This window comes from Mauremys mutica, chromosome 5 (genome assembly GCF_020497125.1).
Source record: "Mauremys mutica isolate MM-2020 ecotype Southern chromosome 5, ASM2049712v1, whole genome shotgun sequence".
Taxonomy (NCBI): Eukaryota; Metazoa; Chordata; order Testudines; family Geoemydidae; genus Mauremys; species Mauremys mutica.
The window spans coordinates 122006061-122031303 of record NC_059076.1 but is presented as its reverse complement, the minus strand read 5'-3'; the positions used below and the strand labels follow the sequence as shown (position 1 = coordinate 122031303).

Here is a 25243-nt window from a genome sequence, read left to right as displayed (position 1 = left end):
TGGGATTTTCCAAAGCACCTAAACAGGTTAGATGCCTACTTTTCTCAAGTTCATGGCTATGAAGTACTTTGTAGGCACCTAAATACCTTTAAAAACTGGCATCAAGTGCCTAAATCACTCTCAAAATGGGAGATGGGCCCTTAAATCACTTAGGTGCTCTTGAAAATTTTAGCCCTGGACTTCAGTGAAATCACACTTCCATCAAATCACATTTCCTCCTTATTGAGTATTCAGACTATAAGTTATTGTTGTGACTCTGTTCCTGATATACTTGCTCATAGTTATCTTATACACCACTACCTCAATATAATGCCACCCGATATAACACGAATTTGGATATAACGCGGTAAAGCAGTGCTCTGGAGGGATGGGGCTGCGCACTCCGGTGGAGCAAAGCAAGATCGATATAATACGGTTTCACCTATAGCGCGGTCAGATTTTTTGGCTCCCAAGGACAGCGTTATATCGAGGTAGAGTTGTGTATATATATATCCTATTCAAAACTAGAGTTGGGTCAATTTTTTTCCCCTGGAACAGTTTTCCATTGGAAGATGCTGATTCAATGGAATCAAAACAGTCTCCAGGATGTTCCAGGTGCCAAAAGGGCTGTCAGGAAATCAAAATATCTAGGTCCCTGAACTCCCTCCTAGCTAGTCCTGGCTTGCCTGGCTCCTTAGATTCCCTGGGCTCCCAGGCCAGTTCTCTGGTGGCTTGGTGTGTGGGCGGACTCCCCAGTTAGCTCCCTATTTTCTATTTTAATTTTAATCTTCTATTATAAGTTACAATAGAAAATTACCCAACCAACTACCAATTAGAACAATTTAAATGACCAGTTAGAATATCAGTTTAGCAAACCAAGTACCAGTTACCATATTATGACAATGTAATATTCAAAATGTTTTGATTTATGTACTGTATACTTCCAATTATCTGAATTCCCCTTATCCAAAGTCCCTAGTTATTCAAATCCACATTGTCCCCCCTATGTAGTTCTATGCTAATTAAATAGCACATCCATTTATCCAAATGCCAAGTTATGGGAAACTTTCAGATGGACTCCGGGCCATTCAGATAAATGGGATTGTGCTGTAATATAATTTATAATACAATCTAAAATATAAATTGAAAATATGGAATGAAAAAAATTCTAAAATTGCCCAAACATTAGGAATTCCAGGTTCTGACTAGTTCTGTTCAAAACTTTAGCATTCAGATGTTACCTATGGGAGCCAATTATTTTTATCTTAGGTATTTGGAAGATTTATATTATAAATTATTTTTTTTTCTTCCTTGTGAACCTGCATCTCCAGGTAAAAAATCAAACTTGGCATCAGATAAAGTATCTCTCCATTTAACTAACATATGAATTTCTTTTTTTTTTAAGTCCTTGATAGGCTCTCTAACTAGCAAATATATATATATTATATAATTATACTAGAAATAATAATAATAATAATAATAAATCAAGCAATCCTGCACCTTGCCTTTCAGAATTGTTTGAGAAATTAATAATAGTCAGGCAAGTAATTTGTGTTATGGTAATCTTTTGAGTTGTTTTGTGTATTAATTGACTAAAATATGTACTTTCTGCATCACTAGCTGACAGATTATTTGATTTAATTACAGTATCTACTTCTTGCAGATTCTTACACAGACCCATAGGGGCCATTCCATCTGTTCCAGAATAATGAAGCCTGAACAAAACCCAACAATTCTGGGCGGCAGGATTTGATGCAGAGCAATGCTTTCCTGAATCAGGACCTGTTCCGGATGGCACTCCAGCACATGCTTTCCTGACTTAAGCGATTGCTTAAGTGTGTTCCTGAATTGGTGACCTACTTATTAATGGATTTACATAGGCATCTGATAGCGCTTTTCCCATGTAATCTGTACAGTCTTTCAAAGGCACTGACACATCTAACAGCCACATCAAAAATGTACAGATCTTAGCAAGAGTCTTCTGTTCATTCACATTACCTTTTAGTCTGCAGCTGACTCCACTCAAGGAAACAAGGATGGGAGTGAGCCGAAGGTTTTCCATTATAAATTTCTCCCACAAGGGAGGGTCTGATGTGTAAGAATCAATACAAGAGTATCTCATTGCAGCATCAGGCTCCAGCATTTCAGAGCAATTAGTAAACTCTGCCCCAGCAGTAGAATTAGTAAGAGTAGAACAACGTCAAAGATGCACATATACCTGAGAGGGTCAGATGGGTGCTCCCTGACCTCCAATATACCAATGGAAGTTGAAGATGCTCAGTCCTTCTTACAAAGTGCTAAGTGCCTCACAGGATCAGACCTTTAGTAACTATTCATTTGTGGCAAAGTTATTCTACTCTATTCAGTATCACCTCTGTTTAAGCAAAGTAATCAAATGCAACACTTTATGCTTTCATAGTGTAACTATTAATACATTTGCATCTGAATTCTCAGATAATGGTTCTGCCAGTTCTTCCCTTGTGAAAAAATCCTACTGAACTGAATGAATTATTATATCCTTTCCTTCTGTAGGTTCTTGGAACTAGCCTATAGAATTTAATTAGAGAATTATATTCCTGTTATAGAATTACCTCCTGTTGGACGGTTCAAGAAATCTAGAGAAAGGATATCATTCTCTACTAATTCAATATATTTTAGAGCAATTTCTGCAGAAGTCTAATGGTTGTATACTTAAGTTCTATAGGCCTTTCTCATAGAACATTTTTTGTCGAATTGCAATATTATCGATAGATAGTTCAATTTATGTATTCATATGCAAGCTGTGCAATACAGGTTTTGACTTGAAGGAAGTGAAAACTCTCACTAAGCTTAATTGTCTAATTCTTGCTGCTCAGTGACTGCCTTTATTGCTGATCTTTTAATTTTATTGCTGAACTTTGAAAAAGTATAGCTAGTTTAAAAAACTCCAAGTAGGCGTGTGTGCGCCTTAATTTCCCACCCCCCCACCCCAAGACCTTGCCTTGACTGGCATACTAAACCTGCTACGGTCACAGTTGGACCTTCAAATGCTTACCAATAAGTTATGGTCAAATACTCGGCAAAATACTAGACTACAGGAAATGAATGAAGAACAGAAAATGCTTCATTTGGTCCCATTATTGTTGTTGAACTGACAGGCCAGAATCAAAGCAGCAGCAGCAGCCATCTTAAAAAGGATTGTGCCCCAAAACAAACCCAAGCAGCATCTTTCTCACAGCTCTCCCCGCCCCCGACCATGTTTCTCCAGTTGCTTTAACCCCAAAGTCCTCAAGAGGTTCATACGGACCATAGAGGTTCTTCACTAAGTAAATAAAGCTAAGTCATAGCCTGAATTTCCACTCCTCACCCACAAATCTATCAGCTTAGACTCCTCTGACATCTCTAACCTTTCCTTGAAGCCCTCCCCTGCATCCTACAACACCCTACTCCCATGCTGTGAGTGAGCAGATAGCCTCCTGCACCTGGGCCATCTCAGAAGACCTCACTCTCCCCATTGCTTGAGGCAGCCTCTGCTCTGCACTATCATGGGTGTGTGTGTGTGTGTGTGTGTGTTTCAATAAGCAGACTTGGTGGTTCTAGATCTCTTTTTTTGATCTGGACGAGTCTCCCAGAACTCTGAGAACCTGTCTTATGGCCACCATTCTCCTCCAGCTCAATAAGAATTGATAGGACTGACTCCCTTTCAAATTCTTCATTGACTGGACAGGATCCTGTAGGTGCTTGAACCACTGTCTCCACATGCAGAGCTACCAGCCTCAAGAAGCCTCAAGAAGGTTGTAGTAGAAAAGATTAGAAAACAAACCTTTCTGGTTCTAATCATTGAGTCACTTACTTTGAAATCTCCACCTCACTTGACTGGGAAGTGAGAACTGTATTTTCTGCTGAATTTCTTGCAGCTGTGTGAAGTCATTGGGTCAAATCTCGAGCAGTGTTCAGCACTCATATCTCCCACTGTGATTACAAAAGAAAATGATAAGTGTTCAGCACCTCTCAGAATTTGGGCTTTTTATCATGAAGGCTGCAGGACTTTTCAGACTGAAGTACCCAATTCTCTGTTATAAATACACCAGCAACTTGTATTTTCCTATTTCTACAGCATTGTATGGTTTTTACTCTCCGGAAGCTGAAGTGCCAGTCTCTAGAAAAAGAGAATGTTAGTGCTTTGTTTTAAAAACACTTTTCTCAAGTTCATGGCTATGAAGTACTGGTACAGCTATTACTACATGTACTAGCACATTTCAGAGAAGTTTTTTTAAAGGAACCTCAGTGGCCTTGGATTGATCTACATCAGAGACTGTATGCAGCAGTCAGTTTTCAATTCTCACTGCTAGCTTTTCATTCGTCCCTCCTCAGCCCCCTGCAGTATGGTAGATTAAATAAAGGACCTGCTAACTGGTGCTGCAGAGTAGCTGTTCACTTTGGTTCAGATTTTGATATTTTAGGACCTAATCCTGCATTTCTTTCACACTTAAGTCACCTCTTAGCTATAGCGCTAAATGCTTGGTAGGGTCAGAAGGGGGAATTAGGCACCTAAATCTAACATTTAGGAAGCACTGGCATTAAAAAAAATACCACTTGGCTGCCGCCTATTCCAGAAGGCACTTACGTATCTGCTGGGAGACATATGCACCGACACCTAAGTCCTAACACTGCTAAGCAGCTCGGTGCTTAGCTCAAGCCAAAACCCCAGTAGAATTCACAAACAAGGCATTCCCCCACCTATCTTGCTTGTGGGATTGATCAGGCAGGCATTCATGCCTACCCTGCACAAAAGACAGCTGAAGGGGAGGAGGTTGTGGGTCTTAGCATCATTAAAAGAGTGCAAAATCAGAAGGGACCATATCATCTAATCTGATCTCCTATATAACACGGGCAATAGAACTTCCTCAGAATAGTCTTGCCCCCAGACCCACTAGTTCAGTGATTAGAGCACTCAACTAGGCTGTGGAGGACCCAGTTCAAATTGCCACTTGGCCTAATTTGGAACAGAGGCTTAAACTCATGTCTTCTTCCCAGGGGCGGTTCTAGGTATTTTGCCACCCCAAGCACGGCAGGCAGGCTGCCTTTGGCAGCTTGCCTGCGGGAGGTCCCCGGTCCAGCGGATTCGGCGGCACGCCTGCGGGAGGTCCGCCGAAGCCGCGGGATCAGAGGATTCTCCGCAGGCATGCCGCCAAAGGCAGCCTGCCTGCCGCCTTCATGGTGACTGGCAGTGCGCCCCCTGTGGCTTGCTGCCCCAGGCACGCGCTTGGCGTGCTGGTGCCTGGAGCCGCCCCTGCTTCTACCCCCTAGGTGCAAGCTCTAACCACTGGGTTATGGGATAGTCAGGGGCGGGTCTCACCTGTTGACGATATTTCACTGTATGAAATATTTAAATGATAATTGGAACAGAGACAGCGTGAATGACACTGTAGCCTAGTGGTTAGGGCACTCACCTGGGAGGTGGAAGTCTGAGTTTCATGTCCTGGCTCTGAATCAGGCAGAGTGGGTATTTTGTTTCCCAAAGCCTGGGTGAGTGCACTAGCTATTGGCTATAAGGGGGCCACAATTCTCTGTGGCCACCACTGCACTACTAGCTTTTAAGCAGAATTCCTGTTGTATTCATTTATATGGAATAAAAAGGCCCAAAGAGTCAAAGGTGTTAACATGACCCTGAAACTGTCCATCACTAACCAAGGCTTGGTGTTTGGTATACAAAAACCTTAGCCTGCTTAGTACCAGGGTACTCACCATTAAAATCATTTTAATTTTGTATTAAATATACAGAAAAACAAGGAAAAACAGTTAAATGTAAAATATTAAGTCAGGCTTTTATTTTAAGAACATCCCTTGCTCCCTTTAGCTGGAGAGAGATTTTTAGAAGGAAACATTCCCCTATGCCCTCCTCCTGCCCCCCTCCCCCACCCATTGTAAAGTTTTTAGATGGTATTAAAGATAATAACTGTCCTTTTGGGGAAAAGAGAAGTTAGTTGAGAAGGGCTGGAGTTCCTGTTGCTGCTGTTAGTATTAACGTCCTAGCCAGTTTCCTAGAAGATAAAACAAGACAAACACACCCAGAAGGGGAAAGAAAAGAACAGCGACAGAAAATGCTATTTCTGTCTTTAGTGTTGATTTTCACTTCTAACCTCACTGCTGGAGAAACACAGGCCCAGCACACAGTCTTATTAGCCAACCATAAAATCTTGCAAATTTGTACCAATGTCAGACTGTTTAGGGAACCTTTTTAGGGGCCTTTTTGGTCACAGGCTTACAGCAGTCAGAGGCAACATGTATCTGTGGATGGGAAGGGGGGTAACAACTGACCACCCCATATATTGCCTCTGCCACCACACCCGGTCTGAAAAGTAGGAAGAGGGAAGTGCTGGGACTCTACAACAAGCCACAAGCCAAAAACTAGCCAACAAGCAACTCACAAGCCACTTAAGCCAAAAACAAGCCAAATTTCTGCATTTTTTTCATGAGTTTGGCATCTCCGCTTCGAAGCCCAAAACTCACCATGGCTCAGAGATACCTTTTGACCACCATGTGTATCACTTTCGTCCATTACAGCCACTCACAGGCTCCTACAGCTTGTAGGGTCCTGAATCCATCTCTCAAGGAGACCTTCTTTCTCCATCTTAGGGTACATCCACACTACCCACCGGCTCAGTGGGTAACGATCGATCTATCGGGGATTGATTTATTGTGTTTCGTCTAGATGCGATAAATCGATCCCCGAACGTGCTCCCATCGACTCCGGAACTCCACCAGGGCGAGAGGCGGAAGCAGAGTCGACGAGGGAGCCGCGGCCATTGATCCCGCACCATGAGGACAAAAGGTAAGTCAAAATAAGATATGTCGATTTCAGCTACACTATTCCCGTAACTGAAGTTTCGTATCTTACATCGGACCCCTTCCCCATCCCAAGTGTAGACCAGGCCTTAGTCTCTGAATGCTAGAACTGAACTGTATCTGCAATTGGGACCAAGCTAGCCCACTTTCTCTCTCTCCTTGGGCCTGAGTTAACCCTTTCTTTGCCTTCATGGATCATGGGGGTCTATACATCCCACAACAGCCACATAGCTATTTTAATCAATGTGCCCCGAATATCCATAGTACCTCAAAACATTTAACATATGACAGCATACTTACATCTCAAGAAAAGAGAGAGCCTAGTTTAAACAAGTAGGTAAAACTGTCAGAGGACTATAAAATCAATCAAAGCCTAGGGAAATATAAACATGCCTTTATAAAGTCTGGATAAAAAGGATAGACTTATCATTTATGGTGATGAGTACCTGGCCGCTGCAATGACATTTGTCTCTTTGCATTTCCATCATACAAAGTGTGTTGTTTTAAATGACAATTTAGAAGGAGTTGTTTGAGAGATTGAATAAATCTGTTAATTGAGGTTTGTGTATTACTTAGGAAGGCTTTTGGCTGGATGTATTACTTCAGTGGCTTCAGCACTGCTAGATTGCTTCACATCCATGCTGCAATAAGATGGACAATTTAATAACATCCCATAATTGATTTATTACAACATTTGGAATTCTAGCTATCTGAGAATGGTTACCTGCTTCAAACATTTTGGGGGGCAGAGGAAATACAATAGACACTTGAAGAAATGTGATGGATAGTTTGATAATCTCTCAATCAAGCCATCGTGTGCTTTTGCTTTTAAGTGTCACTTTTGGAATAAATATTTCCCACTGGCAGCATTTCTGTTTGCCCTTTAAAGCTCTGCTTTCACGTAAGGGCATTTTTTCAGTTGCAAGACAGGTGTTTAAAGTTTAAAATGTAAGTCTTCAGTTCAAATTGGGCTGAAATATCATCAGTGGGTTTTTAAAAAAACCCCAAAACTATGTATGTGATTGCGTGCTACTTCTCTAATGGAAAGGAAATGAGAGCCTGCTGTCTCATGAATATGTATGCTCCTTGCATAAACAGGGAAGTTAATTTATAGTTTTAAAAAGAAATGATAGATTTTTTTAAAAAATGAGCTTCTAGCGAGCACAAATAGCAGTGGGAGACAGTGGTACAACTTAATAATTGTGATTACAATTTTTCTACTCTTTCTGGAGAGATTTTGGAACAAAAAGACCCCCCTCCCCATTTGCTGCTGTGGCTATTGTGCTTTGGATTATGTGTGTTTCTTTGTTCTATGTTCTCAACCTTAAAAAGCACTAGCTGCTACAGAATGTAACAACGTCTCTGCTAGGCAAGGCTGGTCACCATGACCCATTGCTCCACTCTGTAGATTGACTTTCCAGTGATTAGTGAGCCTAATTCAAAGTCTCTGACTTCATGTTCAGAGTCCTCTTTGGGACTGACCCTATCTTTCTCAAAGAGTTTTTCTCCTCTGCAATCTCCACCATATATTCTATTGGAACAATGAACCTATCAACTAATCGGGGAAGATTTGTGCAGCCAGGCTGTGGGACTCAATCCCAGAAAACATACTAATTAGTTCCAAAATTGCCAAGATCAACACTAAATGCAAAACTCATTAAAAAAAAAAAACACCTTAGCTTTCCCACAATAATTTCTTCATTCGGGGCGTGATCCAACTCCATCCACGTCAATAGAAGCATTCCTATGGACATGAAAGGGAGTTAAATTTAGCTCTTACCTAATAACTATAAGCAAAACAAGTTATTTTCTTTTACTAATGGCTAAGAACAAAGCAGAGAGATTACTTCAGTTTGAAATACATAAGAAGTGTTCAAATACTAGTCTCATGGGCACAGTGGGAAAACCTGGATCAACAGACGTAGCATACAGCAGGAGCTTGATTCTCCCTCTGATCAGAGGATTGTGGTTTACAGAAAGGGATAAAGCTGCACTCAATCCACTGAAGCCCTGTGAAATTCAAGAGGAGTCTTGCATTTAATTTCCATAGGACAGAATTTGGCCCTACATGAAGTTACAACAAAAATAAATCCTACCCTGCTTTCCCCTTGTGAGTAGGGAGTGCCCTGGCAATGTGATGCAAAATGGTTTCCTCACTTTTCTTGCACTCTGTAGAAAAGTGGGCATGGTCTGAAATGCTCCTCTCTGCATGTGAGAATACAGGCAAAGTCAGCACTGATTGGTGGCCATTGCTCCATTATGGACAAAGAGTACTTGGGAAATGGACCAATAATAATAATAAAAAAAAGAATGTTAACTTTCTGGTAATAGGAAAGTCCAATTAATCTCATATTGGTAATATGAATCCAGTAGAAACCTTCTGCCAGTTGGTTCTAGGGAGAGATTTTGCTGCTTTGAGAGCCTATAAGATACGCAGGATTTTACATAACCTAGCAAAGGACTAGATACTACAGTAGGTTGTGTAGTAGAAATAACCCATATTGAATCTGAGGAGAAATCACCCGTGCTCCTTTGGTTTCTCTGTCAGAGGAGTGGGTATAGTGCTTACATGAGGTTAGATTGTTATATAGGGGATCTTCTAATCTCACACTGTGTATTACTTTCCACTTCATTTTCTTCCTGTGACTTGCTTTGCCTTTTTATTTAATTCTTTCATGCAGCAGTGCTTGACAATGTCACTATAATTACAGCTGTACTGGCATTTCCATTAAAAACTCAATTTTGAGTCTCTCATAACTTTGGCAGTTCTAATTTAAATTTTGCTAGGCTATGGAATGCATTTTTTCTGCCTGAATTACAGTTTTTGTTTATAGAACATACCTTACATCAACAGTTTTCTCTAGCTCTACAACTGTCAAAAAATTTCTCATCTTCCATGGACAGATAATTTGTCATTCTCTTGCTTTGGAAAAAAAATCCAATGTATTTAGAAAATATTAATTATTACAATAGTGTTATGATAGATGTTCCTTTAAAGATTGAAATTGATCCTGTAATTGAACTCTGAAATGCAATTAATATATTTGTGGTAGTTATTTTTCAGAAGCATTGTTTTACTAATCAACAGATCAGGCTATGTAAAGTTTAATGGACGTAGGTCCAAATTCTGTTCTCTCTTATGCTGGTACTCGAATAACTCCAGTGAACTCCAGTGTAACTGAGAACAGAATTTAGACCATATCATACTTCAAAATAGTTCCGTGAGCCTTTGAATAGCAACATCTGGAGTCCCAGGATAGTGACATTATTATTCTATATTAATAAACACAGCTATGGAGCCATAATGGTGCCCAGTTTTCAGGAATGCTGAGCACTCAGAATTCCAACTGAAGTCAATGTGCAACACCTCTGAAAACCCAGGCATGAGGTGTCTGAAGTTAGGAACCCAAAAATGGAAGCAGCAAAATTATTGGACATATTTGGAAATCGGAGTCTAAGGGTATGTCTGTACTACAGTCATGGGGTGTGATTACAGCTCATGTAGACATGCCTGAGAGTTTTAAACTAACTGATATTGGTAGCAGTAAATTTGTGGCAGCAGAAGTTTCAGCGTGATCTAGCTGCCCAAGTCATTACTGAGAGTTCCAGGCAGGCTTGTACAGCCCACACTGTACACTGTCCTGCAGCTTTACTACCGGTGCTCAAACTAGCCAGATTTAAGCTTTAATCTAGCTACCTCATATATGTCTATATAAGCTGCAGTTATACCCTATGATTGTAGTGTAGGCCTACCCATAATCTTACAGGCCTTGTGATTCAAATACATTGTCAAGGCAAGTTTGTTTTTTTTACTTTTACTGTGCTACAGTAGAGCCTCGTTCGTTCACATGAATGATTAGGAGACCCAGTGTGAAATTACTGCATTTTGGGAATTGATTACTGATCCAGCACTTGACATAAGAAGTTAGTAGGATTAGTCACATGATTAAAGTGAAGCACCTCTCTAATGTTTGCAGGACTGGGGTCAGCCAGACATTTACTCAGCAACTTCCAAAACAGAAGTATGTCAGAGGACAGTTATTGTACAACCAGGTCAAGGTAACTTGACAGAACAATCAGTGTGACGTAGCAAATGATTAAGATTGGAACAGTGATCATCTGCATAACAATGGTATCCAGCTGACAGCTGGGTTACATTGTGCTAGGTGCTGGACCAATACATAGCACTAGACAGTCCAGTAATTCCATTTAGTTTAAAAATTGATCATGAATTTTTAATTTATTTTAAAAGCTGCATTTTCCTGCCATTCTCAAACAATATTAGAGACTAAAAAAAAACCCTGCACTGAAATAAAAACAACAAACTCTGCTAGCTGGTAAAGGACACTGACTTCTCTCTTTTTGATGTTACAAGTGCATGTCCAGTGCATTTTATGCCATGCTAGTCAATGGTGCATTGTCACATATTTTCATGAATCTAAACAATCAGGTCAAACCTGTTCATATATGAAAACTGCTATGATATAAAGCTATGTTATTACTGGGAGGTGTGGAAGGGTTGAAGAGTGTAGGGTTAAGTTCCCAGAACACAAAGTGTAACTGGAGGATAAAAAGAAGTCATTGATTAGGTGGGTTTTGTGAGAAATGGATACAACATCATACCAATTAGGACCAGATTCTGACACTCTCACTCATATTGAGTAGCACCTTACCCCAAGAATGGGGTCATTCATTTTAACAGGACTATTTGTGGAGTAAGAATCTAGTCCAGAGTATATGGGAACTCTTTGGGATCACAATGAGTTATTGTGAAAAAACTGTCAAAAGAAAATCACATAAGCATATGTAATAGGTAATTTGAGAACATACATCATCCAATGTCTCTCAAGCAAGCAGCGTGTCTGACAGCTTTCAGACAACAGATGCATAACATTTGACTTATTTTTAAAAATAGTCTTTGTTAAGGAACCAACAAAGGGGATTTCAGGCAACTGCCTTAATGGTCCTGAACCTGCTGCCACTTACCCCTGAGTAAATCAGAAATAACCCCACTCAAATCTGTGGTGTAAATGAGTCAAATCAAAATCAGGCCAATTGACTTCCAAGGACTTTTTTGCCCAAGTATTAGAATCATAGAATATCAGGGTTGGAAGGGACCTCAGGAGGTCATCTAGTCCAGCCCCATGCTCAAAGCATGACCAATCCCCAACTAAATCATCCCAACCAGGGCTTTGTCAAGCCAGGCCTTAAAAACCTCTAAGGATGGAGATTCCACCACCTCTCTAGATAATCCATTCCAGTGCTTCATCACCCTCCTAGTGAAAAAGCTTTTCCTAATATGCAACCTAAACCTCCTCCACTGCAACTTGAGACCATTACTCCTTGTTCCGTCATCTGCCACCACTGAGAACAGCCGAGTTCCATCCTCTTTGGGACCCCCTTTCAGGTAGTTGAAAGCAGCTATCAAATCCCCTCTCATTCTTCTCTTCTGCAGACTAAACAATCCCAGTTCCCTCAGCCTCTCCTCATAAATCATGTGCTGCAAGATCAATCCTGGAGTCAGTAGTGGTAAATGATTAAATGGAATTTATCTTCTGGAATTTGCCATTAAAGAATGGCATTTTCCATTTGGGTTACATTCTTGCATAACCCTCCAAAGTCAATTTTAATGTACTCCTCAAGAAATGGCTCTTTTTATACCAGCCTCCTCTGATTGCAGAGTGCAGGCTATGGAAGGTATGCTCAGTTTTAAATTTTGGAGGAAAAATTACTTCCACTTTTCCCAGGGTGAAAAGGCTCATGTTACAAATTTCCTCAATTTACCACTGCTATTTGTGGGCCTGTGGCTGTGGTCCTGCCGCAAGAAAAACACCCAATGAAATTCTTACTCAGTGTGACTTCAGGAAAGGACTCTGTTAAAAGTTACCTTGAATCTATTCAATCAAGGTTCTTATACCATACCCATCACCACAGTACATGAGCGCTTTAAAAATAAGAAAAAAGTGATAAGGTGAAAAGACCTGTCATTCTTCTCTCATGAGTTACAAGAAGTCACTGGATTCCCCTCCCCCATCCTAGCTTGTTAATTACTGTGAAAGCCCAAGCGAAAAAAAGAGGTGAAAGCCGGTTTTTGGCCATTCACCACTTGTTTGGGAGGGAGTTCCAGAGCCATGAGCTCTCTCCTGAAAACAAGCTGTGCCCAGTTTTTATGAGTCTCCTCATTGTTGCTAATAGTTCCATAGTAACTTCCCCATCAATCTCTTAACAAGTTTAACCTGTGAAACATGTCTTGTTTTCTGCTTCATCACAATGAGGGCTGCAAGTTACTCTTCTTGACAGACACAAGACAATGTGCCTATAAACTACTTGCAACATATACTCTGACTTCTTGACAGATTTCACAATTGGTCATCATGACCAGGCAAAGTTCCAGATACTTTGTGGTATTACACTGTATCAATATCCACAATTACCACTGCTACACCAACTACTTCGTACTTTATATTTTCTAATTTCTACCCTTTTCTTTTAAAGCCAACATTTGAAGGGTTTATTCCTCCTCTTCCACAATAAAAAAATAGTACAGAATTTTAATATCTGTATATACTAAAATAACCTCCTATAAACCATTTTTCATCTATAAAACATACATGCCATTCTCACTAGGGTACTGTAAATTGTAAATAAAATGTTATCAAAGGCTCTGATTCTGCAATAGTACACTGGCCCAGTAATCCACCCATATATGATCAAATACAGGTCTGGGACCTAGGGTATTTCTAGAATACCCATCACCACACCACCTGAGTACCAGTATGTTCTGTTTCAGTTGCACATTATACACACACGCAAATCACATATACCGTGAATAAATGATGCTGTTCCTGCCATTGGAATATAGTACATAGCACGGTTAAAATATTTATGCTGTACTGTTTTTATGACTGGTATTTTATAATTCTCTCAATGAAATGCATGGTGCGAATAAAGTGAATTAAACAGTAATTATGTGATGCGTTTCTTTGAGATAACATCAATGTTATGGGTGTGATACACTATGTCATGATGTAAATATGTGATCATTTATTTTAAATAAATAATTAGATAAAAATAAATGTGTATTTATCCAAATAGAATCAGAGTTTAAGGCCAGGAAAGACCACCGGATCAGCTAGTCTGACCTCCTGTACATCACAGGCCATCAAAACCAATGAGCATCCACACACTAAACCCAAACACCAAAACTAGACCAAAGCATATCAGCCCTCAGGAAACTAGTCTGTTGTGTGCCAGAGACAAGGAACAAAAAGGATCAAAGTGCACCAATGCCTGAGGCCTTTGCAATGGCAGGGAATTGATTCATTGAGATATAGCCAAATGATCCCAGCGTGTGACCTGGGCCTCATGCTACAGGAGAAAGTGGGGGGGGACGGACCCTACATTCCTGCCAATCTAACTTGGGGAAAATTTCTGCCTGACCCCACGTATGGTGATCAAATATGGATTCATACATTCTAAGGCCAGAAGGGACCACTCTGATCACCAACTTTGACCTCCTGTATAACACAGACCATAGAACTTCTGCAAAATAATTCCCAGAGCATATCTTTTAGAAACACATCCAATATTGATGTGTGGTGGAGAATCTGCCACGACCCCTGCTAGATTGTTTCAATCGTTAATTACTTCCACCATTAAAAATATATGCCTTATTTCCAGTCTGAATTTATCTAAATTCAACTTTCAGCCATTAGAACATGTTTTACCTTTTTCTGCTAGATTGAAGAACCCATGATTAAATATTTGTTCCCATGTAGATACTTATAGGCTATAATCAAGTCACCCCTTAACCTTCTCTTTGTTAAGTTAAATAGATGGAGCTCTTTGATTCTATCAGTATAAGTCATGTTTTCCAATCTTTTAACCATTCTTTTGGCTTTTCTCTGAATCCTCTTCAATTTTTCAACATCCTTTTTGAACCTTGGATGCCAGAACTAGACTTGGTATTCCAGCAGGAGTCTCACCAGTGACTTTACCAAATACAGTGGTAAAATAACTTCTCTACTACCACTTGAGATACCCTGTTTATGCATCCAAGTATTGCACTGGAAGCTCATGTTCAGATAATAATCCACTATGATCCTCAAATCTTTTTCAGAGTCACTGCTTCCTAGGATGGTGTTGACCTGTAACCCCTGATCTGATCTTAGGGTGCAAGATCAAATTATATATCATGTGCTAAGATAGTAAAATGGAAGTCATTAGACCTGTAATACATGTTGAGTTAACAAATGTAAAATGTTTTATTTAAAATACATTATCTATTAAAGTATGAGGCCTTGATAGTTAGCCTAAAGTGCTTGATTTAAGATTATAAGGTTTAGCAACATACATCTTGTTATACAAGTACACTATAAAGGGTTGAAATAATGGGTTTCTATAGAATTTGGAGGTACATGTAACCATGAGAAGCCACATTTATGTATCGAAACCGTTGGGGAATATCTGACATGAATAGCTTATGCAAGCAATCAGAAATCTTAGTTGTGGTCACCCAGAGCTAGGCAAGGGTCTGAGAACTAAAATATGGTCCTGGAGATGTGGAGGGTGTAAGGAAAAAGGACATAAGAAAATAGTCAGACCAACTTCTAGTTGGAACACTGGGACCATGACATGGGGCAACTATGTAGGAAGCCTTGCCCAGCACCCATCTTTAGGAATGATCTCCACTCACTTTTTCTTCCATCTTTGTTTCTAATGATCTCCATGAAGTTGTAAGTATGAACAATACAGGATAACCATTTTACTGCACATCCATATTAACTAAAGCTCAAAACGTTTCTGTATGTGTGTGACAGAATGCCATTATCTTTGAAAATTTGTGTCAATTGGGGTAGGTCCTGGATGATTGGAAAAGGCAAATATAGTGCTCATCTTTAAAAAAAGGAAGAAGGAGAATCTGGGGAACTACAGACTGGTCAGCCTCACCTCAGTCCCTGGAAAAATCATGCAGCAGGTCCTCAAGGAATCCATTTTGAAGCACTTGGAGGAGAGGAAGGTGATCAGGAACAGTCAACATGGATTCACCGAGGGCAAGTCATGCCTGACCAACTGGATATCCTTCTATGATGAGATAATTGGCTCTGTGGATATGGGGAAAGCAGTGGGCATGATATATCTTGACTTTATCAAAGCTTTTGATACCGTCTCCCATAGTATTCTTGCCAGCCAGTTAAAGAAGTATGGATTGGATGAATAGACTATAAGGTGGATAGAAAGCTGGCTAGGTCGTCAGGCTCAATGGGTAGTGATCAATGGCTCGATCTCTAGTTGGCAGCCAGTATCAACTGGAGTGGCCCAGGGGTTGGTCCCAGGGCCAGTATGTTCAACATCTTCATTAATGATCTGGATGATGGGATGGATTGCACCCTCAGCAAGTTTGCAGGTGACATTAAGCTGGGGGGAGAGGTAGATACACCGGAGGGCAGGGATAGGATTCAGAGTGACCTAGACAAATTGGAGGACTGATCCAAAAGAAATCTGATGAGGTTCAACAAGGACAAGTGCAGAGTCCTGCACTTAGGATGGAAGAATCCCATGCACCACTAGAGGCTGGGGACCGACTGGCTAAGCAGCAGTTCTGCAGCAAAGGGCCTGGAGATTACAGTGGATGAGACGCTGGATATGAGTCAGCAGTGTGTCCTTGTTGCCAAGAAGGCTAATGGCATATTGGGCTGCATTAGTAGGAGCACTGCCAGCAGATCGAAGGAAGTGATTATTCCCCTCTATTTGGCACTGGTGAGGCCACATCTGGAGTATTGCATCCAGTTTTGGGGCCCCCACTACAGAAAGGATGTGGACAAATTGGAGAGAGTCCAGTGGAGGGCAACAAAAATGATTAGGGGGCTGAGGCATATGACTTATGAGGAGAGGCTGAGGGAACTGGGCTTATTTAGTCTGCAGAAGAGAAGAGTGAGGGGGGATTTGATAGCAACTACCTGAAGGGAGATTCCAAAGAGGATGGAGCTCGGCTGTTCTCAGTGGTGGCAGATTACAGAACAAGAATCAATGGTCTCAAGTTGCATTGGGGGAGGTTTAGGTTGGATATTAGGAAAAACTATTTCACTAGGAGGGTGGTGAAGCGCTGAAATGGGTTACCTTGAGAGATGGAGGAATCTCCATCCTTAGAGGTTGAAGACTCGGTTTGACAAAGGCCCTAGCTGGGATGATTTAGTTGGGGTTGGTCCTGCACGTCTCCTGTATTCTTGTAGTCTGTGTCCCACACTCCATTTATCTCAGATTTCTTGTCTCTGCATTGATCATGTTCTTTTCTCCTCCAGCCACAGTTGGAGGTCAGACTCTGCCAACCACATCTCTGCGCAATATAAGCTTTAAAGGCTGCAAAGAGGGAATTTAAATTTCTTTTTTCAATTTACTTCTAAGACTTTATTTTTTTCCAGTTAGCAGGAGGTGCCACCATTCCAAATCAGTTTAATCCTAGATAATAAAGTGTTGTTTAACGAAGATGAGGATTTTTTTTAGTAAACATTGGGGCATGATTGGATTGCAGTATGGAATTGAAGACACTGTCTTTGGAAGTTTAATCACACACAAAATCATTGATGCAGGGAAGCAACCCACCAAATGTCACAGCAAGCAGCTCTAACTTCTGTTTTTTTTCACTTGTCTGTCTCGTCTCCTTCTTGCCTTTGGCTACTACTCTGTTCTCCAAGCTGATAGCCTCCATATCTCTTTCAAATCCTACAGGGAAAGAGAAATGACACTTTCTTCCTTTTTGATGGAGGGAACGCTTTAATGTATTTATTTGTGTAGGGCCTACTCTAATTGATATTTAGGTGGCTTCACCAATACGCTAAAATTATCATCCATAACCCTTGGCATTATTTTATTGCATCCTGCAGGAAAGATGCTTTACAAAATAAATGTGCTAGCTCTGCTACTGACTAACATGAAAATGCATACCCTTATTTATTTCCAGAGGACTCTAGGGGAGGATATCATTCAGCTGACAGACCATTCCATGACTAGTTGAGTCTTTTCTCCTCAACTATCAGTGGATTGTCCCCATAGGGCTTTTTCTCCCCTGGTTTTACTCTCATGGGCAAGTCACTGTGATTTACAGATGGCTTGTGGAGGAGAAGGTGGCAAGAGATGAGATGATTAGAGTGTTGGTGCTGACCAATTGATATTTAAGTCTTATACAGCCATGACTATACAGGAAATGAAAGAAAGTTTCTTTGCTTCCAACACAGCATCTGCAAAGTCCTATATACACCAATTAATGTTGGCTGTCGCCACTCAGAAACAGAATCAGGATTTCAAACTTGGAGGAATTTTCACGTTACTTTGCACGTAAAGCTACCCAAACGCTGTGATTCCTCAGGAACATCTTTAAGTTGGTGATCTAAGGGAAGTGGATAGTGAGACATGGAGTTACTGGGGATTTTGGTTCTATTAGCAGATATTGCTGTTTCTAGGGACAGTCTAAAATATACCTGTTCCAATTTGATTACCTTTATTTTTGATACACTTATTTATCTATCAGCTAGGATGGGAGCTTGGAATTAAGTCAGAATAAATAAAATATCATAGGCTTGCAAAACTATCCTTAAAATTTGTGTGAGCTGAGACAAAATGTACTCACCTGCCCTTTAAAATGATTGATAATAATGGGGAAAATATTTTATTTTCCTTTAAAAAAAAATTTGCCCTGGGCAAGTAGGAGAGTAAAATTTTTTAAGGATGAAATAAACAATGGGAGTATAAATTATGAATAGATACTATGTTTAATAATACATGTCTTTATTAAATCATGCAAGTGCTCAGTCTCTTCCACCTAGAATATACGAAGCAAACGTAAATAGTTTTTCCACACAGGTGCCTGAACTCATTGCTTTCCTTCCCATGGGTCTGATTCCACACTCACTCACACTGGTGTCAATAGGCACTAGCTCCATAGAAGTCAGTGGAAAACACACAGGTCTATACCTATTGAAATAAGAGGAGGACAAGGCCATGTCTTTATAATATTACACACACATTTGGCATGTAAAGATCAGATCTTTGTTATGGTACAGAATAAATTCCACTTACTATGGCTTTGTGTTTTGCAGTGTCAGCATATCTGTGCAAACTCCTGTCCCACAGACTCAAATTCCATAGCTTATAGACTTTTCCAATGCTTCTATTACTTACAATTTGTATGTACTGCCCCACATAAAGATGTGTGAGAAAGAACATTTACATGGCAGCAGAGAGGGTCTCTCTCTCTGTTTCAGTCAGACCCTATCCACACAGCAGCAGGGCCATAAGAACATAAGAATGGCCGTACCGGGTCAGACCAAAGGTCCATCTAGCCCAGTATCTGTCTACCGACAGTGGCCAATGCCAGGTGCCCCAGAGGGAGTGAACCTAACAGGTAATGATCAAGTGATATCTCTCCTGCCATCCATCTCCATCCTCTGACGAACAGAGGCTAGGGACACCATTCTTACCCAGCCTAGTATACATGCCTCCATTGATTCCAAGATCATAGACAAAGCACACAGAGGACTTAATTGGACTTCAAACAGGAATGTGACTGTAATGGAGAGTGGGGGGAGCCTGCCACTTAGGGAAGCTGTTCTAACTCCTCCCTGCTTCTCCGAGCCACTACCCCCATTTCTCTGTGGCACTTCTGCTACATTGAATTCCTGAAAAAATAAAGCGGCAACTATATTGGGGGTGGGAGAGGGGAGATATGTGACATAGCTGCAGACACTTTGTCCAATTTTCATGGTAGGCCCATAGTTTTGTCCTCCCTCCATACCTAACCGTTGGAGATGTGTAATGCTGATCACTTAAGAAGCAGATAGTGACCGGTCTCATATCGTAACAGTTATTTGCCTATGGAACCCTGGCCCAGGCAGGTCATGTGACTACAGCCAGGGAGCAGTTTCTTACCAGTACTCCTCTGTGTTATGCCAATATTAAAGGGAGAACAGAGGCCTATTTACCTACTTCTCTAGATGTGGCTTCTGTGATATAAGCTATCTTACTCAACTAAGGATGTCAGACTGTAGTTTTTGAAGTTACAACGAAAAACACATTTATGTGTATACTGCTTTATTTTTCATTGTCGTTACATCTTTGTCATTAGAATAACAGCCAAATCTGAGTGCAGTCAGTGGAAGGCAAATTATATGGTGCATTGCTTCAATAATCTTGCTTCAACTAGATTATTCCCTTGTCAACTACCCGACTGTTTCAAGATTTTGTAAACTTTTTTTTTTTGCAAGGAAAAATAGAAATGGGAAGCCAGTAAAATTACAGAACATCAAAATGACAAAAGTAGCTTTTCACATGAACTACAAGGGATTGGAAATAAAAAGAAAAACAGAAAACAAGTAATTCTAAAAGTAATAACAAAACTGGTAAACAATGCCAAACTTAACAATGCCTAACTAAACAATGGTCCCAAATGCCTGAAGCACAGGGGTCACTTTCCGACTCTGACCCTCATGTTTTGTTGCCATTGGACAACAGGACCAGAACTTTCCCTAATCATTCAGTGTCAAGTGATTTGCAAATATTTTCACATATGTACACAGCAGACTTGTTGCATTATTATTTGTGGTATTATGTTAGTTCTTTGTGAAATCTTGCAGTTCCATGAATTTTAGCACAAATGATTTATTTGAATGAAAACAGATACTAAAAATGTGTGTGACTCCTGGTGGAATATTGTGTACAGTTCTAGTGTCCACAGTTCAAGACGGATGTTGATAAACTGAAGAGAGTTCAGTGATGACGCATGAGAACAATTAAAAGATTAGAAAACATGCCTTATAGTGAGTCTTGGCAGGATTCGATTTTTATCTGTAAATGTCCAAATGTTGATTTCACAATACACCCAAACAGACAAAAAATTTCCATTAATAATAAATTGAAAATTATAGCTAGGAAAATTAAGAAAAATGCTACCTGAGAATTTCAGTTTGATCTAGGGATATTTACTTTGTATATTTTGACCTGTGATGTTGACAATCTCTGTGTTAATGGTTATAAAGCTTTGACTTTTAGAATCTCAATGTTTGTCATTAAATAATTGTCTGATCCCATCCCTCAAATTTCCCACAACCATGAAAATTTATAATTGATAGACAAAATTGCTTTTTAAAAAAATTGCTTGTACCTCCTTTTAAAAAAATAAAATCTGTCACAATTATATAAAAATAAATTGAATGTTGCCTTCAGTCTGCTTATATCAACAGACTCATTGAGCTCTATTTAGCTTAACAAAGAGAAGAGTATGGGGTGAGTTAATTATTGTACTTACATGGGGAACAAATATTTGATAATGGGCTCTTCAGTTGAGTAGAGGAAAGGTATAACATGATCCAAAGGCTGGAAGTTGAAGCTAGGAATAAGGCATATATTTTTTGACAGTGAGTAATTAACAACTGGAACAATTTACCAAGGGTTGTGGCGGATTCCCATCCCAGGACATTTTAAAATCAAAATTGGCTGTTTTTCTAAAAGTTATGCTTTGGGGATTATTTTTGGGGAGTGCTATGGTCTGTGTTATACAGGCTGTCAGAGTAAATAATCACAATGGTCCCTTCTTGTGACACTTCCTGGGGATCCTCAGGGTTATGAGGCATCTCTCTACCACCTGCTGTGAGCATGAGGAAGTCCTGTCTGTGCCTGCCATAGGTCAGCACCCCAGTTCCACTAACAATGGACAACACAATCACTCCCCTATAGGCCTCATAGGCTCTGCTGTTACTCTGTAGGTTAGTGATAGGCATGCTCCAGCCCTCAAGCCTTCTGAACATCTCCTTGGGGTGTCCAGCCCCAAGTCCACTGCACACTCTTTGGAAGCGGCGAATTTGGGAATATTGTGAAACAGCACACCCCAGCTTATCAGTTCCACCTCAGATCACTGCTCTGCTTAACACCCAATTGTTGTAGCAGGGTCAGTCCTCGGATATTAGAGAGACAAGGTCGGTGATATACTATCATTAATTGGATCAGCTTCTGTTGCTGAGAGAGAAGCTTTTGAGCCACATAGAGCTCTTCTAATGAAATCAAGTGGATGTTTTATTTAACAAAGCACAGATACTCAAACAGATATTCAAGTAATAGCAAGTAGAAGTATTGGAAACAAATGGTTCCATGTAAAAATAGTCATAACACACATTCTAGAGCCTAGACTTAATTAGCAAGATATCCTCATGTCCTGTAGAGTTTGGCTCACCCAAAAATCCTTGCAGCACTTTTCAGCTGTGACCCAAATACGCTGTTAGCTTGCCTCCCAGGTGAAGGCTCCAGTGTGGTTTCTTGAACCCCAAAGATATCATAACAACCCTTTGTCTTTAGTTATTATCAGGACACTCCCCTGCTATTTGTTTTATCCTGTGAATTTCATCTCAAAGATTTCACCATCTTTTTTTGTGCCTGTGGCTCAGTATGGAAATAGGCTTACATTGTGGGGCATAGAATACACAGAAGACCAGCAAAGGAGATAGGTGTCTGCTGCTTCCCTCCTGAAAGGAACATTTCTGAGGTATGTCATCTCCTGGTGATCTGCTTTAACTCCGTGACCTTAAGAACATAATTTTTGGTATAAATACATAACTCCTTAAACATTATCCAGCCATCCATTTTGAAATGATTGTGATGACTAGTGGGCTACTTGCTCTTGGTAGACACCTGACCTGCCACCCTTTGTTTAACTATTGTGCATACATCCAACCCAGGGGATCTCTGTAAAAACTATGCACCCAACAGCAAGAGGTTTCTGGGTCATACTTCTGGCCTTGGAATCTATAACAGATGGCTTTGTTATTCTAATGTTTAAAATGTTCCACTCATCCAATCATGAAGCAATAATTTATAACTGAAATGACCAATTACACATCACAAATAGCTAGTCATTGAATTCAACAATTTACAAATAACCCATAGACTGTATTTTGTTTGCATGAACTATTCAGTGACTATTTATGAATAATGAATGAAGAATACATTTGCAGAAATGAGTAATCTAATATATCTACTCCTATGGGCCACAGCATTACAGTATCTGAGCATTATCAAATGATTCGCAATCAGATAAATACGCAACAAATAATTCAACTTGCTCTACCTGCAAGTGATTGTTCGTCATCATTGAGCAGAGGGGAAAAGTTAATATGATTGTTAGTGTTGGTGAAGTATCTTGTGGCAGAATCTGAATAGAATGCGAGCTCAGTTGCTGTGGTTAGAATTACAATGAAAGCTAGATTCTACTTGTTCCATTAAAAATAAGAGTTGAACGTTGAGCTATAAGATATGATATTTGCTCAGGGTCATCTCTAAAAGTTCAAGGACTCTATTCACAAGGTGTGCTACAGCTTTATACAGACTTTAGCAACACACATATATGCTTGTGAAGAACTGGAGGAAAGATTGGCTATGGAAAGAGAACATAAGAACAGCTATACTGGGTCAGACCAATGATCCATCTAGCCCAGTATTCGGTCTTCGAACAGTGGCCAGTGCCAGGTGCTTCAGAGGGAATGAACAGAATGGGCTATCATCAAGTGATCCATCCCGTTGCCCATTCCCACCTTCTGGCAACAGAGGCTAGAACACTTCAAAGAAAGCCATTTTGGACAGAGATGCAAAACCAAATAGCCATTGATGGACCTATCTTCCATGAACTTATCCAGTTCTTTTTTGAGCCCTGTTATAGTCTTGGCCTTCACAACATCCTCTGGCAAAGAATTCCACAGGTTGACTGTGGGTTGTGTGAAGAAATACTTTCTTTTGTTTGTTTTAAACTTGCTGCCAATTAATTTCATTTGGTGACCCCTAGTTTGTGTGTTATGAGGAGGAGTAAATAACACTTCCTTATTTAAATTTCTCCACACCAGTCATGATTTTATAGACCTCTATCATATCCCCCCCTTATTTGTCTCTTTTCCAATCTGAAAAGTCCCAGTCTTATTAATCTCTCCTCATACAGAAGCTGTTTCATACCCCTAATCATTTTTGTTGCCCTTTTCTGCACCTTTTCCAATATATCTTTTTTGAGATGGGGCGACCACATCTGCACGCACTATTCAAGATGTGGGCGTACCATGGATTTATATAGAGCCAAGAAAATATTTTCTGTTTTATAATCTATCCCTTTCGTAATGATTCCCAACTTTCTGTTCACTTTTTTGACTGTGGCTGCACATTGAGTTGATATTTTCAGAGAACTATCCACAATGACTTTCTTGAGCGGTAAGAGCTAATTTAGACCCCATCATTTTATAGGTGTAGTTGAGATTATGTTTTCTAATGTGCATTACTTTGCACTTATCAACATTGAATTTCATCTGCCATTTTGCTTCCCAGTCCCCCTGTTTTGTGAGAGTGATCAGAGCATGTGTTACTGGAGGGGTGGGAGGTCCCAAGCTTCATCTTTCAAGGTAGGTGAATGTGCGCACACAGGGGTGAAGAAAGCAAGACATTGCAGACCATCTGGCAGGGAATATGGCAAAAGGGCTTGCTGGGAAGAAAGCACCCCAATAGCGTAGAGCCCTGTGCAACAGCATGCTTGGCACATGCCTAGGTTTGGATCTGAATATTTTTACACAGAAAGTCAATATTACAGTAGTGGAATGAAGCAGATAAAGGGACTCTTTTGGGGGAAGTTATTTTAAGTTAATTTCTTGGACAATTAATGTAATTGCTTGGACATTTTAATGTAATTGCTTGGACAAAATGCTGGATAGACGGCAGTTCAAATGGTCTATTTATCCACAGACTAGATTCATGGCAGACTGTGCACAGCGCTAAATTTCTCTCACCACCCTTCCAATGCACTTCAGCTTGGGATGGGCAAGTCAGTTCAGATAAAATAAGAACAAACTATTAACCACTCTGCTAACTCTCCCCACCTACATAGGTCCCCCTGCTACCTCTACCAAGTTATATAAACAAACAACTCAAACCTAGTTGGTGAAGGTCTGAAATATTTGGATAAGGTCCCCCCACCCACCCATTTTCTAGATTCTGACTGAGACCATGATTTGGAGTACTAAACACCACCAGAAAGGATGTTTTCCTTGCAGTCTTCAGCCAGGACCAGAAGAAGATAGTACCAGGAACAACATGAGACTGCCTGTTATTGTAAAATATACAATCCAGCTTTTCAGACAACTTTGACATGTCAAATAAGAATCCAAGCCTTTAGAGGCTTATCCAAGCCAAATCCCAGTTCTGAACCTTCTCAGTTTCACTCCCTAGAATAATCAACTATAAAGATGGGCATTTCAGTCTCCATGGTGACTCATGCAACCTTTGAATCTCTGCTATGACAGCAAAAAAGGGGCATCATCTTGCAAGCTTTCATTATGGGGGACTCCTGTTGATTTTTATGAGGTGGAGATTTATAGGAACAGGACACAATTTCCTTTCACATAGGCTACTGCCTAGCGAT

General features: G+C 40.3%; 1 long non-coding RNA gene across 1 annotated transcript in view; it reads right to left on the bottom strand.

Annotated features, from left to right (window-relative positions):
- LOC123371976 overlaps window positions 1-22996 on the bottom strand; it is a 40106-nt gene extending 17110 nt beyond the window's left edge. The window contains exons 1-4 of the long non-coding RNA XR_006580029.1: window positions 22919-22996; window positions 22256-22374; window positions 8482-8551; window positions 3812-3930 (exon numbers count right to left, since the gene is read on the bottom strand). This is a non-coding gene — a long non-coding RNA (uncharacterized LOC123371976). The remainder of the gene's footprint in view (window positions 1-3811; window positions 3931-8481; window positions 8552-22255; window positions 22375-22918) is intronic.
- Between the last annotated feature and the right edge of the window lie 2247 nt (window positions 22997-25243).